Source organism: Colobus angolensis, unplaced genomic scaffold (genome assembly GCF_000951035.1).
Source record: "Colobus angolensis palliatus isolate OR3802 unplaced genomic scaffold, Cang.pa_1.0 Scaffold298, whole genome shotgun sequence".
Taxonomy (NCBI): domain Eukaryota; kingdom Metazoa; phylum Chordata; class Mammalia; order Primates; family Cercopithecidae; genus Colobus; species Colobus angolensis.
In genome coordinates this window covers 4318334-4326475 of record NW_012116243.1, presented here as the reverse complement: position 1 = coordinate 4326475, position 8142 = coordinate 4318334, and the positions used below count along the sequence as shown (strand labels likewise).

General features: G+C 39.5%; 1 pseudogene; it reads right to left on the bottom strand.

Annotated features, from left to right (window-relative positions):
* Positions 1-432: 432 nt before the first annotated feature.
* Positions 433-1647, bottom strand: LOC105516980 (annotated as a pseudogene).
* Positions 1648-8142: the final 6495 nt, after the last annotated feature.

The window sequence follows — 8142 nt, the reverse complement described above, 5'->3', positions numbered from 1 at the left end:
CAAATAGGGTGCTAGCTTTCCTTGCTTCGTTTTCTCTCTTCTCCCCACAAACTAAGAAATTTTTGCTCCTCCACATAAATTGTTTTGGGTTTTCACACTGAGAATACAGGAAAGAGAAGAAGGAATGGAACATATCACTAAATTTATTCTAAAGTGGTAATATCCCTTAATTACAATGTATTATTCATTCCCAGTATATTCAAAGAAATTGGACCTAATGGTATCGACAGGTGGTACACTTGTTACAATTGATGAACTTACATTGACACATCATTATCACCCAAAATCCATAGTTCACATTCATGTTGCACATTCTAAGGACAGTTTTTGAACAAATGAACAATGACATATCTACCATCATAGTATATTTTTTTGACCTCTGAGCTTTTTATTGGCCTCCTGTTCCCCAAAGAGTGCCCTGCTTCTGCTGGCTTAATGTCTCAGAACTTTGATGTCGTTGGTCTCAGACATCCACTATCTGGCGGATGGTGGTCTTTGGATGGTTTCCATAGACTTGCTGCTGTCCAGGGCATCACCAAGATTGAAGTCGTCACCATTTTCCAGCAGGCAGTGGTAGGTAGCGATCTCAGCCTCCAACTTGACCTTGATGTTCAGCAGGGCCTGGTACTCCTGGCCCTGGTGCTGTCCTTCTGCCCAGGTCTGTGCCAGCTCTAACGCCAGGTGCAGCAGAATCCCATTGAGCTTCTCCATCTGTATGACGTAGTGGGCCTTCACCTCCCTCAGGCTGTTCTCCAAACTGGCATTCAGATTTCTCATGGAGTCCAGGTCAGTCTCCAACTGTACATCTCAGCTCCGTGAGCATCATCTCAGCAGCTCCAACCTCGGCGGACTGCATGGTGACCACTGTGGTGCTCTCCTCAATCTGCTGAGACCAGTACTTGTCCAGCTCCTATTGGTTTTTCCGAGCCAGCTTGTCATATTGGGCCCAGATGTCTGCCATGATCTTGGCAAGGTCCTGAGATTTGGGGGCATCTGCCTCCATGGTCAACCCAGAGCTGGCAATCTGGGCTTGTAGGCCTTTTACTCTCTCTTCGTGGTTCTTCTTCACAAAGAGCAGCTCCTCCTCCAGAGCCTCAATCTCTGTCTCCAGCTGCAGCCGAGTGACATTGGTGTCATCAGTGACCTTGCAGAGCCCATGGATGTTGCTTTCCACAGACTGGCTCATGGCCAGCTCTGTCTCCTACTTGACTCTAAAGTCGGCCGCAGCAAGACAGGCATTGTTGATCTGCAGAACAATGCAGGCACAGTATTTGCAAAGATCTGAGCCCTCAGGTTCTCGATGGTCTTGAAGTAATGGCTCCAGTCTCTGACCCGGGGTCCCTTCTTCTCCAGGTGCTCCCAGATTTTGCTCTCCAGCTTCCAGTTCTCAGTCTCCAGGCTTCTTACTCTGTCCATGTAGGTCGTTCTGGCTTTGCATGGTCTCCTTCTCATTCTGGATGCCTCCCATTCCTGCCAGGCCCCTGGGCCCCATGCTGCCATGTTTTGGACGCTGGTGGAGTGGGACATGCAGATCCGGGAACCAGAGCCCCCCGCTCCTGCACAGATGCTGGCTGCGCTGCTGACTAACAGAGTACTGTAACTGGGCGCCGGGACAGAGGAGAAGGTGGAGCGAGTGGTGAAGCTCATGCTGTCTGGGGAGGAGAGCGAGAGTACAGGACTTGGGCTTTGCCAATGACATAATCATATATTTTTATCATCCTAAAAATTCTCTGTGACCTGCCTATTCATTCTCCCAACCCCAACCCCAACTTTTGGCAACAAGTGATCTTTCTACTGGTTCCATAATTGTACCTTTTCCAGAATGTCGTAGAGTTGGAATCACATGGTAATGTAGCCTTTTCAGATTGATGTCTTTCACTTCATAATATGCATTTAAGTTTTCTTTATGTGTTTTTGTGGCTCGATAGCTTATTTCTAGTGCCAAATGATATTCCACTGTGTGGATGTACCACAGTTTATGTATTCATTTGCCTCTGAAGGAGGTCTTGATTGCTTCCAGGTTTTGACAATTATGAATAAAGTTGCTAGAAACATCCATGTGCAGGTTTTTGTGCGGACATAAGTTTTCAACTCCCTGTAGACACCAAGGAGCATGATTGTTGGTTCATATGGTAAATGTTTAGTTTTGTAAGAAACTGCCAAATATGTTGGTAATAGGGAAGGCTATGCATGTGCAAGGCAGGGAGTATATGGGAAATCTCTCTTACCTTCTGCTTGGTTTTGCTGGGAACCTAAAGCAGCTGCTCTACAAACATAAAGTCTGTAAGATAAATATATATATATATATATATAAATTAACACACACACACACACACACACTACATGCAGGAGAGGCAAATTTTACCCCTATTCCCTCAGAGTCTTTTTGACTAGGCCTGAGAACTAAATTAACGTAGACAAATTAGCAGGAGAAAAGCATACAAATTTATTTAATGTTTTACATGATACTTCATAAGGAAATGAAGGCCCAAAGAAGTGGAAAATTCTAAGTGCTTTTATATTAGGTTCCACAAAGGTAACTTTTATGGAAAAGTTACTAACCTATGAGGAGAGGCTAAAGGAAGACATGAATTATTAACAAAGTCTGTTTGTACAGAATTCTGTTCGCCACACTTCTCATCCTTGCTGATGATATTACTTTCCTTCTGACACAAGGAGAACATCATTCATATAGGGGTTTTATCTCCTGATTTCAGGAATTAAAAGAGCGGGGCCAGAGCACACTTCTTGCACCTACTGTTGTTGGTGGTGATTATTTAAGTGCTTTTGGCCCCAAATAATTCTATGCCACAGTGACATATTTTGGGGTGGCATATTCTGCCATATGTATATATATATGTATACATATATTCTAGCCTCAAACAGGTATGTAGTTGAAAAAGAAAGAAATATTTTAATAATTATTTCAGATAGCTGTGGATATTCTTCTTTTATACTACACCAAAAATCAGTAAGTGATGGTTAGTTAAAAGTGAGTTGTAATGCAACATATGAAACTATATCAGTGACCTCTCAGTACTCTTACAATAAAATCTATTGGTTTGTCTTGCACTTTGATGGAATCTTTAACCCATACTTGATTTTATGACATCATCCATTGACCATCTGGAAAATATTGGTTCACTGAGTTATGCATGTCTTCCAAATGTTGACATATTTCATTATCTAATACAAAAACTTCACATATTTAATATCACCACTAATCTCATCATAAAAGTCTTTAAGTACTGGGAAGCTGTCAAGCTCATAGTTTTGAAGTTTTTTAAAATGCTAATTTTTACGCAAACGCTTGAATTTTCTCATTGGCAACATGTAGTGTAAATTATTTCCCTTAAAGGAATAGGCTCATTTTGTTCATTTCGGAGACCATGTTTGCCAAATCCTCTAGTCTGAATAATAATAGTTTGTCTTAAATTGTTCTTTCAAGTAAAAATGGTTTTCTGTGGACTGGCTCACAACACAGTCACAGGAATGCATTTCCTTGGGACATTATATATTGATATACAGCTGAAGCACTTCACAGAGGTACTTCTCATTTTGTCCCACAATACTAATGTGATGCATACTCAAGGATTAAGAGTCAATAAATATTGAATCTTAATTTTTAATATTTTAACTTTAATAATTTTGACTACTTCATCATGGATATTATTAAGTGGAATTTAATTTATTTTGTTTTGTTTTTGTAATGCAAATGCATGGTGGTGAGGAACATACTGATTTAGGTACAGCTTGGTGCCATTGCTACGATTCTTGCTAAATGGCCAGTATTTTTTACCCACCATTGTTCTTGCACATCAGTAGAAATTTTAGCATGCTAAGAAGAGGCAAACAATATCTTCATGTTATGAAGAACATAATTTTGACCTCATAGAATCCCTGAAAGCTTGTTGGGGACTTCTGGGAACCTATGTAACACAGAGAGTCTCTGCCATAAACAAACATACAAACAAAATGCAACAACCAAAAGATATTTAAAAATGGTGAAAATCCTTCATTTGTGTTTCTTAAGCACCATGAAATAAACATATATTCAAAACAATGGTTCTAAAAGTGATTTTCCCCTTCCATCCAAAGTTCTCGAATTGTAACTACTCTTATGCCTTTCTCTCCAACCCTCCTAAAAGCTCCCTCCCTAGTCACTGCCCAAGGTCCTTAAGTCCTTTTCTATATACCTCTTACCTGCTTAGTCTCATTTTAAAGGCTCAAAATAACTGGTCAGAGACAGGAGGAAAAATAAACAGCAGATCATGAGAACACTATAATCCTCTACTTATTGGAAAGGCAATAAGAAAAATGAATGGTCATATATTATTTTTGAGGCCATGTTTTAAATATTTTTGAGAAGCTGATGGTTATATATTGTGCCAAATATTGACTGTCCATAATGTCAATTTGAATGTCCATAACTCTTTCCTATATAACAGGGTCTGGAAGCCTGCAAAATACATTGCTCAGACTCTCTCACCACTAGTGACAAAGCATCTTGCATAATATTTGGAAGGTAGAAGAGAGCACAGCCATTATTCTTCCCCAGCCATGGCTGGTAGATACCCAGGTTGATAGCAAACATGAAATTTACAGCTCCTTTTGAGTGAGTTCTTGTGAATTACCTACTTGAGTTCTTCAAGCAGCTGTAATTACAGTCACTTACTGTGGTTCCTCAATTTCCACATTTCTTCAAAGGAAGCAGTGTTTCCGTGAACCTTAATTTCCCCAGCCCTCCAACAGTTTTGTAAGTTTGTAATTCCCTTTGTATTTAATTGTTCCTTCCTGCTACACCTAGAGAGGTAAGTACTTTCCTGGAAAAACTCTGATTGATAACGGAGTCTGTTTCCAAAAGTTGGTTCCAAGATGAAAAAGCTTAAAAACAGGAATTGGGGATTTAGTTATCTAGCCTTGTTAGATTGGAAAGCAATTACGAACTCTTCACCAATGAAAGATGGGATACTGGCCATCCACAGACAGAAGTGGCAAAATAGTTATCTATAGCTTTGAGGAATGAAGTGTTTATTGTAGAAGAGCCTTTGAGAGATTGCTATTACAATAGGATGTTAAGAGGAAATAAAGACTGTAAGGACTATGAAATGGGCTGACTGCATCTAAATAAAAGGTTAGGATTTCATATTCTTAGCTCAAGGCACAGACAGAGAACAAGAGAGTGTCTAGGACTGCCCTAAAAATATCTCTTATAGCCATATGGCTAATGTAAAAATTTTTTTTCATCTGTAGGTTGGATAATTATAACTGAAATGAAATTCACAGACTTGCCAGGTCCTTATGTAAAAGTTAGGGCATTGATTGAGTAAAAGTGAAAATTGGAATGAGGACATTTGGATAGATTCCAATGACTCTGAGAATCACGAACTTCCAAATGCCTCTCAGCTTTCCCTTTTTCCTATTTGAGATTAGCCTCCCTTTGCTTAAAGACCCTGAAACAATTACCTTGCACAGGGATACAGTAATGATTCACCTCCATCACTTCTTATTGCTCCCAGATTCTTAACTCGAATCACAGACCAGTAGGCTCTGGGAAGGTAAGTACAGAGTCTCACCCAGAAGGATATAATATACACATTGAAGAACTGCAAGATTTATATTACCAGGAACCTGGAAAACAATTGTGGTAATGCAATCTCATGATTTTAGACAAGAGAAGGAGAAACAGTTTTGGATACGGGCAAATTTGTTAATGTGGGTGCAGTTACCATAAATTTTAGATTCAATATTTAGTTTGAGGGTTGGGAATAAATCTATAAAAAGTTTTTCAATTGGTTGACTAAAGCCTGACCCAACAATGGGCTTCATTAAATAATATTTATATAATAAGAAGAAATGCAAAGGATTAGGAAGATTAAATTTTTGGTATAGATCAACCATATGTAACTTTTAACCCACACCTTCCTATGGCCCAGAGGACATTCCAATCATGAAGGCATTAAGAAGTATATTGTGAAAGGAGAACCAGTATCCTTGAAAATCTCAGTGGTATCTGTCCTTTTGCAGATCAGTGGTGACAGTATAGTATAACACTATTCGGATTGGCTACCAGGAGTTACAGAGGCCAATTGACAGCACTTAGCCACCAGAGATAAGGTGACCAAGAGCATATTATTGAATAAAAGAACAAAGTCCCAATCCAAATGGTTTTATTCACAGGTATCTTTGGCGGTGACTTTTTTCTGTCATAGTGTTTATGGAATTCAAATGGTTTTTCAGTCTGATAAAGTCTTAGTTCATCTGTAAAATTTTTAAAAATTAAGTCTAGTGTACAGATATCTGACTTAAATAGCCATAGTGAAGAGTAGAAGACTCTCACCAGTTTTTAGAAATGAGCCAGTTAATAAGATCCCTTAAAATAAAGGGGGGCTTGGACCTCTTAAGGAAGGATCCAATGAGGTTGCGTCAAGAACATCAAATTTCCTTTGAGCTTTTCCCAAAAAGTAGTGTACCTATTTATCATGGTGATTATACTCTGGGGAAAGGAAAATACCCAGATGATTCTAGGTTTCTGGACACTGGCTGTGAAATGACTAATCTTTAGATAACCCCCAAATTTTAGGACCCACCAGTTAGATTGGGAATTTATGGATTTCAGATAACACACAAAGTTTTGGCTTAAATCCATCTTCCAGTGGGCCAAGTGGGTCTCTCATAGTTATTTTCCCAGGTTCCAAGAACATATTTAGCAACTGGCAGAACTCCCACTTCCTGACCCTTGAAGTAAGGGCTATTGTAATAGGAATAGCCAAGAGGAAGCCCCTTGAACCACCCCTTTTCTACCAAAGTAATACATTAATAATAATTACACAACCCTGGGAGACTTTCAGAGATTAATATCATCACCAAAACCCTGAAAGTTACAGGGGTGGTGATTTCCATCACATTCAAATAAATCTCCACTATTTGTCTTGTGCAGAAGAAAGATGAATTTTTGAGAGTAACAGTAAATTATTTTAAATTTAATCAGGTTGTGACACCAATTACAACTACTGCCCCAAAGCGCTATCTTTTCGGAGCAAATCAGTGCATCCTCTGGCATCAGGTATGCTACTATTGATCTGGTAAATGCTTTCTTCTATATATCAATTCATAAAGACCACTTGTTGCAAACAGAAATGATGTATTAAGCCTCTGATAAATCCAGATAAGAGAATTACAGTGCAGGCCCTTTGGGGTTTTTGAGAAAAATCATGTTCTTTTCCACAGATAATTCTTCTTCTAAAGAATAACTTCTGGAATACTACTGAACCCAAGCAGAGACTGAATGACTGAACAAGGTCCATCCAACAACCATATAGCCTGAGCTGCCCATCAGGAACTGAAGTTATCTAATGACACCTACCTGGGTATCAGCATCAGCACTCCAGAGCCAAGTGTAAGTACAGTTGATGGTTAAACAATGCAGGTTTGAACTGCATTGTCCACTTAGACGTGGGGTGTTTGTTTGTTTTTTTTCAATAAATCTCCCCTGCCTCTCTTTCCACTTCCTCCATCTCTTCCTCTTCTGCCACCCCTGAGACAGAAAAACCAACCCCTTCTCTTCCTTCTCCTCTTCAGGCTTCCTAATGTGAAGACTATAAGGGTGAAAACCTTTATGATGATCCACTTCCACTTAATGAATACTAAATACATTTTCTCTTTATGATTTTCTTAGTAACATTTTCTTTTCTCTGGCTTATTTTATTGTAAATATGTAGTAAGTGATACGTATATCATAGAAAATAGCCATTAATTATCTGTTTATGTTATTGGTAAGCCTCTGGCCAACAATAAGCTACTATAGTTAAGTTTTGGGGGAGTCAGAAGACATACACAAATTGTCAACTGTGCAGGGGTTGGTGCCCCTAACCCTCTCGTTCAAGGGCCAACTGTAGTATAAACAAGACCATGCTCAAGCAGGCCTTGAAGGCACAGATAAGCTGTGGGAGCAGTTGGCTCAGTTTCCCTGGCACCTACTCCCTGCTCGTTGTCACCTCTCCCCTGGCCCACACTTATAGCACTATGATTAGTTCTGAGAAAGAAACAACTTGGACCTGATTTTGAGATGATCTGATTTTGAGATAATTCTGCATGGTGTATTGGCACTACCCCAAAATGGAGTGGTACAGCATTTCAGCT